Below are 11906 nucleotides of genomic sequence, written 5' to 3'. Positions count from 1 at the left end.
TATTGCCCAGAACTCCAATATCACAGGTTAATTTGTGTGTTTCAGAAATGGAATTAAATGTCCTAAATTTGGTTCCCTTAGGAACTGACCCAGAGACAAGGACTTTCTTTCAGGTCGTTTATTTGAGAGGTACAGGGAACACTGGGTAGGGCAGGAGGTAGAAGTGAGCCAGAGAAAGGAAGGCAACAGCCATTTAGGGTGTATTATGAAGCTAACTACCACCAGGGTGACTAGGGGTGACTCCTACAGGGAAACTCTGGAAAGTACAAAATGTGCTTTTTGGAATTATCCTGCTCCAAGAGAAAGAGCTGGGCTGTTTACATACCACACCATGAGTTGTCCCATGACGTCCTTTTCTCTCTTGCATCATCGCACCCAAGATCCTGTTCTACACTTAACTGTCATACCTCTTTAGTTTATTTTAATCTGAGATGGTTCTTCAGTGTTTATTTTTTCATGACCTTGAATACTTTTGAAAAGCCTTGCTCAGTTAATCTGTAGAATGCCCTATTCTTCAAAATTTGGATTTGTCTTCATTACTGCTTTAAGGTAAAGAAACTAAGGCACAGAGCAGGTATTTTGGGTGAAATCACAGCGCACATTATAAGTAATAGAGGAAGGACTTGAATCCAGGTCATCTGGCTCCATAGAGCTGGTTTTTAACCACTAACCTATGGCAGAGTCTTAAGATATTTAACTGAATTATTTTGTTACAAAGTAGTAGAAGCTTCTCTTATCTGGAAGAGCTCTTAATGGAATGTGTGTGTATACATACATGAATTTATTAGAAGTTAAATTATTAAGTTGATAAGTTTTATTTTTAAATTGAGAGGCATCTGTTAAGAATCCCAATAGTGCACAATTATATATTAAATAGGATACAGATTAATCATGACCTCTATTACTGTAAAACAGTAGTCAACCACCTAATAAATGATTGAGTGATCTAAATTCACAGTATAGAGTGGTTAATAATGCTACAAAGTAGCTTATTTAAAATTGATGCTTAATAAAATTTTTGGTAAAAATGATTTATCACTTTTCTATAAAACATGGGAGAAATTTAACCAATCAACACACAACTGTCACCACATGAAAAGCTACTTCATTAAACATGGAGTCTAAGAACATACAAATATTTCTTTTAGCATGTCTACAGTAATTGCCTATGCCTTTCTATTTAACTGCTTTTAAAAATTCCACATGCTATATTGTTACCGTCTGTCCCCGTTACAGTACAATGACAGTTAGGAAGGGCATTGGTTAAACTTTTGTATATTGTTAGCAGTTTTCTGCTGTCTCTTCTTTCCAATCAGAGATTTGTGGACATGAGGGATCACACCACTCCAGCTGTGATAGTCTTGATAAGAGACTCCATCTCTCATCACCACGGATTGCAAGCTGCAAGTGATGCAAAGTGATAACACTTTTCTTTCAGGTTCTCAGAAGCATGACATGCCAGCTTCTTCACCTCTGCAGAGAGGTATTCCAGAATCGGAGCACTGGACTTGGCAGCAGTGATACCCATACCTCTGTGGCTTGTGGGGCAAGTCCCAAGTGTCTGTGGACATGACCCACAGGAAGCCGTAGTCCTGCTCTCTGAGCAAGACATTGCCTTGAACTTGACCTTCCCTCCATCCTTTCCAGTTTTGCCTCCAGCCATGGTCTCAGCCACTTCTGCCTCTGCTTGATTGCACGACCACCCGCTGCTTCCACTTACCATGCAGCATGGAGCGGCTCCTTCATATAACTTAACAAATTGTTATTTTAAAAAAAACACCAGCCTGCTACATGTTAAAAACTACAGAAGTTTAACTTATGGAAAGAACATACCTCTTTGTTTCTGAACGTTCTCATATTAGTGACTGTTTCACAGGGCTGCATACAATTAATGAGGTACTATGTGCAAAACACTCAGAAATGCTTGGCACATTGAAAGCACTCAAGAAATGTGTGTACCCATAGAGAACATTATTCTCAGTGCAGAGATCAGGAACAAGACAATGATGCCCACTTTCACCACTTCTATTAATTTAGCTGGAGCAATTAGGCTAAAAGAAGAACAATTAGAAAAAGAAGCAAAATGCATCCAAATTAGAGTGATGTGATCTCATTTGTAGAAAAATCCTAAAGATTTTTTCCATAAAATAATTGTCAGAAGTAATCATTGGATTCTTTAAAGTTGCAGGATACAAAACCAATATACAAAAGTCAGTTGAGTTTCAGTGGGGCATGGTGACACATGCCTGTAATCCAAGAGAATTGAGAGACTGAGGTAGGAGGATCGAAAGTTGGAGGCCAGCCCCCACAATTTAGTGTAGCCATAAGCAACTTATTGAGACCCTATCTCAAAATTAAAAAAAAATAAAAATAAAAAGAGCTGCAGATGTAACTCAGTAGTAAAGTCCTCTGAGTTTAATCACCAGTAACAAAAAAAAAGGGTGTGAGGAGGGGAAATCTGTTGAGTTTCAATACACTACCAGTGAACATTCTGAAAATGAAATTTAAAAAATAATTCAATGTACAATAACATCAAAAGGAATAAAAGACATAGGAATAAACTTAATGAGGTAAAATACTTGTATTTTCAAAACAACAAAACATTGATAAAAGAATTTAAAGAAGACATACATAAGTGGAAACATCTTTGTTCATGTATTGGAAGATTTACTATTGTTATAATGATAATACTACCCAGAGTATTTCATGAATTCAATACCATCCCTACTAAAATTCCAACAACTTTGGGGGGTTTTGCAGAAATACAAAAACCACTCTAAAATTCATATGAAATTTCAAGGGATTCTCAAAAACCAAAATAATTTTTGAAAAACAACCAATTTGGGGGACTCAAGTATCCTGATTTCAAAACTTATGACAAAGCTACAAAATCAAAATAGTGTTGTATTGGTATAAGAGAGCAGTAGAATAGATCAGAAATTCCAAAAATAAAATCTAACATATTTATAGTCAAATGAGAAGGGTTTAAAAAATGATTCAACAAGGAAAGGATAGTCTTTGCTACAAATGGTGTTGTAGATTCTGAACATTGACATGCTAAAGAATAAAACTGCAGCCTTACTTTATACCATATACAAAAATTATCTCAAAATGAATCAAATGCATAAATATAAGACCTAAAATTATAAAACTCTTAGAAGAAAACGTAGTAGAAATGGTTCATGACATTGAATTTGGCAATGATTTCTTGGATACAATACCCAAAGCATAGGCAAAAAGAAGAAAAATAAAGTTGGTCTTCCTCAAAATTAAAAATCTTTGTTCCTCAAAGTACATCATCCACAGACTGAAGACATTCCACAGAATGGGAAAGAGTACTTACAAATGATATATCTGATAAGGGATTAATATCTGTAATATATAAAAACACTTGCAACTCAAAAATACAAAGTGAAACAACCCAATTTAAAAACAAGCAAAGGACTTAAATGCACATTACTCCAAAAAAGATCTAAGGATGGACAATAAACACATGAAAAAGTTCTCAACACCAGGAAATGTAAATCAAAATCCCAAGATACCCATCCCAATAGCTGTTACTGAAAAGAAAAAATACTAACTAAGCAAAAAATAAAGTATTGGTGATGTGGAGAAATTAGAACCTTTGCGCACTGTTGGTGGGAATGTAAAACAGGACAGTCAATGCGGAAGACAGTATGGTGGTTCCCTGGAAGTTAAACATGAAATTACCATACAGTCCAGTAATTTCATTATTATGTTTATACCTAAGAGTATTGGAAACAGGAACTACAGCAGATATGTGTACATCAACATTCATATCAACATTATTCACAATAGTCAAGAGGTAAAAACAACCCAAATTTCCATCAGTGGATGAATGGATGAACAAACTATGGTATATGCATAAATGGAATGCTATTCAGTCTTAAAAAGAGGAATTCTGACACACGCTACAACACAGGTGAAACAAGGACGTTACATTAAATGAAATAAGACATTCATAGAACAAATACTGCATGATTCCACTTACATGAAGGATCTGGAATAGTTACATTCACAGAGACAGAAATTAGGAGTTGGAGGAGAGTTTAACAGGGAGTTATTGTTTAATGGACACAGAATTTCAGCTGGGGAAAATAAAAAGAAGTTTTGGAAATGAAAGGTAGTAATGACAGCACAATAATGAAAATGTACTTAACAATCACGCAGGTTGGCCTTAAATTTGCAGTCCTCCTGCCCCAGCCTCCCGAGTAGCTGATATTACAAGTTTGAGCCACTACATCTAGCTTTAGAACATCTTTTGAGGGGTTTTGTTTTGTTTTGCTTTTAATACAGGGTCTCATTCAGGCTGGTCTCAAACTCCTGGGTTCAAGTAAACCTCCTTCCTCAGCCTCCTCAGTAACTGAGACCAGCTGCATGTCTTTAATTGAGTGCTCACCACATCCCAAAGCCAGACTAGCAAGGTATTTATTTAGTCCAGCTAAGATGCATGGTATCAATACAGCCCTGGATGCATGTATCTAGAAAATTACTCTATGTAATTACTCTGAGTCACCTCAGGGTAACTCTAAACTCTCACAAAATTCCTTTCCATAATGAACATTTCAATGATTTTTTTCTATGCCAGGGATCAAACCTCAGGGCTATGAGCATGCTAGGCAAGCACTCTATGCCTGAGCTACATCCCCTGCCCTACTTTTGCTTGTTTGTTTTTAAAGGGGTTAATTCCAGTGTACTGAGAAGTCTGGGATTTCTCCTGTCAGCACTCTACTACTTGCCTAACCTACTCTGAGCCGTGGGATTCCAACCTCTACAAACTAGGATATGTTGGTCATTCTTCCCCTGATTTCCAGTTGGGTTTGGCCAATGGAGGTAGCAGGAAGAGATGATGTCAAAGGAAAGAGCCCTGGGCCTTGATTTCCCTGGTTTATTCCCTGACAGCCACAGTTTCGGCAATAACAATATTCCTTGTCTTACTCTGTTTTGTGGTAATATTACAGAATGTCGGAGACTGAGTAACTTATAATAAGCAGAAATTTATTGGGTTCATGGTTCTGGAAACTGGGAAGTCCAAGATCAAGGGTCTGTGGGGACCTTCTTGCTGGGACCCCCATGGTGGAAAGCAGAAGGGCAAGAAAATGAGAGCAAGGGAGGGGGGTGGACGGGAGGAGGAAGGGGGACAAACTTGCTTTTATAACAAATCTACTCCAACAAGTATGACATTAATCTTGATCTAATCCCCTATTAAAGACTCCATCTCTCAACACTGTTGCATTAGGGAACAAGTTTCTAATGTTGGAATTAAAGGCGTGCACCACTGCACCCACCTTGCTTTGTTCTCTTTACCACCTTACAAACTGGAATCTCCTGCCCCAATTCTGATGAAGTCATAAAGGTACTTCCACTCTCATGAATTCTTTTGTGTTCTTTCCTTATCTTAATTTGCAATTCCTGTGAATCCCTTCATGGTATGACCTTTGTTTCCCTTTGGAAAAAAGACATGGGAATAATCATACATATAAATGTTTAATCATATTACTTATGTATCTAGAGAGATATTAATATATATTATATATAAATATTTATATATCCATATATATGTAGAGATATAGATCTTAGCTTTGCCCAATTTGTAGTTGAAGACCCAGACAAACATCTCAAGGATGGCTCTAAGAAGGTTAGAGTTGGGTAAAGACCACTGCCAGTCTGGACAAGTACAGCAGGAAACCAGCAGAGTTGCTTCTTTAGACAGAAAACACATGCCATATATTTAATGTTAACTTCAACTGCAATGAGCCAATGATTAAGGAAAGAATCAATATGTACCTAAAACTACTTAGATCCAAAATGCATATAAAGATTTCCTTCTCCTTTCAGCACATCCTGTTTGCCCAAAGTATTTCATGGGTAATTTGCAATGCAAAAAAAGAAATCTCAAGAAGCCCAAAACCTAATTTCGTGGACCAATGATATTGGAAAGATATCAGTGGCTATATATCACCACCTGGTCATGTAATAGTACAGGATAATGGAAGTTTATTTGTGGGAAATGAAAGTAGAATTTACTCTTCCTCATGAATCAGAGTGTTTTCCAATAATGCCCAGGGCCAGTTCATTCCTTTAATTCAAAGCACTGTTTTGTCAATTTCTGGCTCCAGCATGTCTTACAATCTGAGATCTGAAAAGGCAACACTTTTCTTTTCCTTGAAGTGCTATATTTGTGTTTTAAAAAGATTTGTCTGTAATTGAAAGTTAACTGATCCTGATGGGAAAAAAGTAGAAGCTGTTAGCCTTCACAGAAACTATCAACCACAGCTACAGATGAACACAGGATTGGGTCTGAAGGGACAGAGGAAAAGCATCAATATCACCTGCTATTTAAGAAAAAGTTGATCTAAGGGAACAATGCCTATGGGAGTTTGGAAGAACCTGGATGGGGATCTTTGGTAGACATGGAGCTGCATTGTCCATACCCCTCATCAGGAAAGAATTTGCTGCCCAGATGCAGCTAGTGTGGTCAGCAGATGGCCTCTAGCTTGTAGCCTTTTTTCAGGGTTTTGTTAGACAACTTTGTGTTGCTATGACAAAATGCCTGAGAAAAACAACTTAATGGAGAAAAGATTTATTTTGGCTCATTGTTTCAGAGGTTTCAGTCCAATGTCTCCTGGCTCCATTGTTTAACCAAAGCTGACAGGGAGGACATGGTGGAAGCTTCTCACCTCAAGGTAGCTGGGAAGGCGAGATGTGTGTGTGTGTGTGTGTGTGTGTGTGTGTGTGTGTGAGAGAGAGAGAGAGAGAGAGAGAGAGAGAGAAAGGGGGAGAGGGAGGAAGGAAATGGCTCAGAACAGGATGTTGTCCCCAAGGGCACACCTCAAAGACTCACTCTCTTTAATTAAGTCCCATCTCCTATAGTTTCCCCCACCCATTCAGCTATTAATGATAAAATCAATTGACAAGATCAAAGCCCTCATGATGCCATCACTTGACCAAAGCCCTACCTCTGAACAGTGCTAAATTGGGAACCAAGACATCGATGAAAGCATGAGCCTTTGGAGGTCATTCCAGATCCAAACCACAACCAGGATCCTTGATCTTTCAGTGTGCCACTGGGCTGCCTGATGTTGCCATGTCCCTGGGGCAGCCTCTGGACCACTCCAGTCTGAAGTGGACATTCTGATGGACTGGTTTCTTCAGGGTGATGAAACAGGTTTTGAAGGTGCCCATCTTATCTTCTGTCCCCCCACATTTCTGGGGAGATAGTGATGTAGACCTTAGGATCCAGTGACTCTGATGCCTCGTTGAGATGGGGGGTTTGGGGTAGGTGAGAACCCTGGGGTTTCAGATCTCATCTCCTGGGCACATTCTTGACCGAATAAGAGGAAAGGAAGGAAGAAAAAAAAATTTTTTTTATGTCTTTAAATGTTGCCTAGCCATGTATATTTTCCTTGCAGGCCTCCAGAGCCAACCCTTACCATGGAATAATAAATGATGCTATAATCTGAATGCTATAAGCCCAACAAGTCTTCCCCATTTCAGGTCTACGTCCTTTTTTCCTAACCTACCATGGTTTCTGTCACATTAAGGCATCTGGAAGACATAAAATCCCACCACTTATTTCTCTGACCTTTAGTTTCCTCATTTGTGAAAAAGGGTGATCTTCTCTTTTCCCTGGGTTGCTGTGATGATTGGAATGAGAGTGCATGTGAAGCAATTAGCACAGGGTTTAGATGCAAAATTTTGAAAAGGTGAAGCTATCGTTATTCTATCCCAGGCCTCTATCCCCCTTGTAATGGAAAGCCCAACAGAAAGGCTCCTCTTGACTTGGTTGTGCTCACATAAACCTAATGAGACTGTGTAGCAATTCTGCAAATTCACCTCTATGTGATAGCTGGCTTACCATCCCAATAAGAAATAGAAGAGATAAACAATCTTATGAAGAAAAAGGTTTATTCTGGCTCATAGTTTTAGAGACATCAGTTCATGATCAATCAGCCCCATTGTTTTGGGCGTATGGAGGGGTAGCCCATCATGGTAGAAGCACATGACAGAGAAAAGCCTCTCTCTTTATGACCTGGAAGTGAAAGATAGAAAAAGACCAGTCACACAATCCCCTTTGAGTGCCTGCCTCTAATAACCCAGAGACCTCCCACTAGGCCCTGCCTCTTAAACTTTCTACCACCTCTCACTAGCACCTCACAAACATATGGGCCTTTGGAGGACACTTAAGATCCAAACCATAGCACCATATGCTCTTCCCCATCCATCATAACATTTCCTATTTCTCTCTGGTGAATTTAAACACCTTTATGGGCCTCCATCCAGATGAGAAGCAGGGCAAGTATAGAGTGAGGGTAGACTTCAAGCCAGCTAGTTTCATTCTATTTCAATTTATATAGTGTCTTGAGGATGACTCACTGTCTTCCAGTGAAATGCACAAAGATAAACTATATATCCCTTCCCATTGTCTAATTCTAGTAGGCCAGGGAGATGAGTTGGAAGCTCACAATACCTTTTGCCAATAGGAGAGGGGATCTTGGAATTGTGCTTCATGTCTTTGTTAGTTTCTGTTTCTTTGAGTCAAGTTTGGTGGGGTACTGGGCTTCTCAACTTGCTGTATATTCGTTGTGGCTGGTGAACTAGTGAGGTGTTCTTGAGTCATTCGGGCTGGTGCTCTTCCCTGTGAATTGGGACTATTATGATCTGTGGATACTGAAGTTTTCCCAAAGTTCTGGTTATTATTCCTATTCCATTATTATTCCTTTAGACACAACAGAGAGACCTGCTTTGCCAAGTGCCCCAGTCAGATTCAGCTGTAGCCAGCGTTCTCCACCTCTCCAGGGGGCATGGAACATCAAGATCACTTGCACAGTACATACAGGCTGTGGGATCCAGACTATTTTCTCTGTTTTTGCTATGCTTTTACCTCAAGCTTGCTATGAGACCTCCCCAGATAGCAACCCCTGCAAAGATTCAAATGCACAGAGACCTCCTCACTTTTCGATTTCACCTTACTCTCACATATTATTTCAATTAGGAATGCTTTGGGCTGCAAATAATAGAAAAATCTAACTAACAGTGATGTAAATCACAAGGCCACTCACAGGGTCTTGGAGAGGTGGAATCAGGAATGGTTTGGCAACTGTGTAATGTCATTGAGAGCACAGGTCCTTTCTATCTTCTCTCTCTGTTATTTTAGTATGTATGTATATTTCATCTTAGATATCACCTTCATGATTAGGGCAGGAAGAAGTGTGAGAAGAAACAGCTGCATTTCTCCTCTTGTGCTGATCCCTTTTATTTGAAAACACAGTGTCTTTCCCAGAAGCTCAAGAGGAAGCTTATAACTATGTGGCCCAAACTAGGTCACATGGCCACCTCTAGTTTTGAAAGAAGCTAGGGAAAAAAGTCTTTAATTTTTCACCTCTCTGGGGGGAGTTTCTGGGGAGAAGGAAATCAAGAGCATCTTTTGAATAATCACCCAAGAATTTCTTGTATCCATTTTTTCCCTCTGGGGCTTTGCAGTAGAAAGGGGAGGTTGAGAATCATATGTTTGACCACTGTATCCCCTAAAAGCATAGGCAACTCTAAGCTTGAATTTCTCATAAGGATGTTGTAAGAATTAAATAAAATTATTTAAATAAAGCACTTTGCATAGTATCTCACAAGTTTATTATTTAACCCTCAATAGATGTTAGCTATTACTATTCTTTTTATTGATATTAATATTATCTTTATTAACACTATTCTCTTTTCATCACTCTTCTAGGTCATAAGTCTTCTACTTCATCTCTGACAGAGACCTCCCCCTAGCCAGGTACAGTGGTGCGTGCCTGCAATCCCAGCGACTTGGGAGGCTGAGGCAGGAGGATTGCAAATTTGAAGCAAGCCTCAACAACTTAGCAAGGCCCTAAGGACTTAGAAAGACCCTGTCTCAAAACAAAAGAAGATTTTTAAAGATGGGCTAGGGATGTGGTTCTTTTGTGGCTGGCTTCTTTTACTTAGTATAATGTTTTCAAACTCCATCCATGTTGTCGACAGGCATGGTGGTACATACCTATAATCTCAGTGACTTAGGAGGCTGAGGCAGGAGGGTCTTAAGTTTGCAGCAAGCCTCAGAAATTAGAGACTCTATCTCAAGAATAAAAAGGACTGTAGATGTAGCTCAGTGGTAAAGTGCCCCTGGGCTCAATCACCAGAACCAAACAAATAACAAGAATAGAGTTTTATTTTAGACATGGATCAATTTCATATTGAATTATATGATTCTATAACTGAAAATGGACTGAATTGGACTTAGTGTTCACACTCCAGCAGATCTGCTTGTCCCCATCCATTGCCCAATGTTTTGGCCTAGGCTACGTGTCTTGCATCTTGTTTGGAGCCATGCTAGTGATGTCCCCTGCCATCTCTGTGGTCATAAAGCTCAGAACATTGCTGCTGCCACCACTGCATACCAAGAGTTACCATGAACATTGCCAAACAGGAGCAGGCCCATTGAGGTTCTAGTTTCCCCAGGGGCTGTGCAGCCCAGACGTTAACTCCAAAATCAACTCCAATGTGGCATGGATTTTGACCAAGGGAAGAGAAGAGATGGAGAGATCCAGCAGATACATTACTCACTCTTTATGTCTCCCCTCTCAACACTTCCAAGAACAGAAATTTCATGTGGACTCTTGAAATCATCCCAGACAGAAAAATGGCTTCCTTTGTTGCAAAGCTATGGCCAGTTCACAATCTCTCTTCTTGTGTATTATACTTTCTTTCCTTTCCTGTCTCAAACACGGTATCCCTCACTCTCATTTTCCTAGGATTATATTCCCAATAAAATGTGAACACAAATTTTTTTTCCTCTACTTTCTGAAACACTGAGGCAGACAGGGCCTTAGAGATGACCTCAGAGTGAAATCCCAAACTCACAACCACCCCACAGTAGGACTTAGCCTACAAACATATTTATCCTAAAAGAGCTTTAAATTAAATTATTTGCTGTTACTTAACAATTGGAAGAATCCTGCAAAATCTTGATTTCCTAATTGTCTATTATAACTGAGGGCTTAAAACAATTCACTGGTGCAGAATTGTGGCTGGCACAACGTCCGCCATCTGTCTATATCTGCTGACTTCCAAACCCAGGCTGAATATCAGTAGACATTTATATTCATACTCAACCAGTTCCTGCTTGTAGTGAACTTATTTCTTATACAAATATCTCTGTCAGAAGTGGAATAAATAGAAACAGACTGGGAGTGATAACGAAGTTCATGAGAAATAGGGAGCTAGGTTCAGTGTCACGCACCTGTAATCCCAGTGACTCAGGAGCCTGAAGCAGGAGGATTGCAATCTCGAGGATAACCTCAGCAACTTAGTGAGACCCTGTCTTAAAAATAAAGGATAAAAAGAGTCAGGGATGTAGCTCAGTGGTAAAGTGCCCCAGTACCAAAAAGAAAAAGAGGATGGGAGAAAGAAAGAGGAGAAAGCATATTGACTTAAGGAAGTGAGGCTCTGCCTGGGTATAGGATATGTGAATAAACATCACACCCACTTTACTGGGTTGTATTAACTGACTTGCTCCTATGAGCATTTGCACTGCCATATCGTACAGAGAGAGCATTGACTTCCTCGTGTGCCCAAGAGGATTCTGAGACCTGGGACGGGTGAGAAACTGTTCCAAGTTCTCACAGTTAATCATCAGGGTGCTCCTTTTTGCCCTATCCACCATGGCATAGGTCAGTAGCCACTTACAGGCATTTCTCTTTCTCCAGTTGACACCTACAAGGAAGAATAGTTTGAAAATACATAAAAACATGCAGGCTGTTGACTCTGTCATAAATTACTGGGTTGATCAGTATCTGGTAGAATTTCTTGAGGCCAAAGGTTGCAGAGGCTCAAACATATTGTCAAGGAAGGAGGAAAGGAACGGAAGA

At 39.6% G+C, this 11906-nt stretch overlaps 1 pseudogene; it reads right to left on the bottom strand.

Annotated features, from left to right (window-relative positions):
• Positions 1–1247: 1247 nt before the first annotated feature.
• LOC143381552 (histone H2A.V-like) lies at positions 1248–1663 on the bottom strand (annotated as a pseudogene).
• Positions 1664–11906: the final 10243 nt, after the last annotated feature.

This window comes from Callospermophilus lateralis, chromosome 15, assembly GCF_048772815.1.
Source record: "Callospermophilus lateralis isolate mCalLat2 chromosome 15, mCalLat2.hap1, whole genome shotgun sequence".
Taxonomy (NCBI): Eukaryota; Metazoa; Chordata; class Mammalia; order Rodentia; family Sciuridae; genus Callospermophilus; species Callospermophilus lateralis.
The sequence above is the reverse complement of the archived record's forward strand: the minus strand, read 5'-3'. Positions and strand labels throughout refer to the sequence as shown.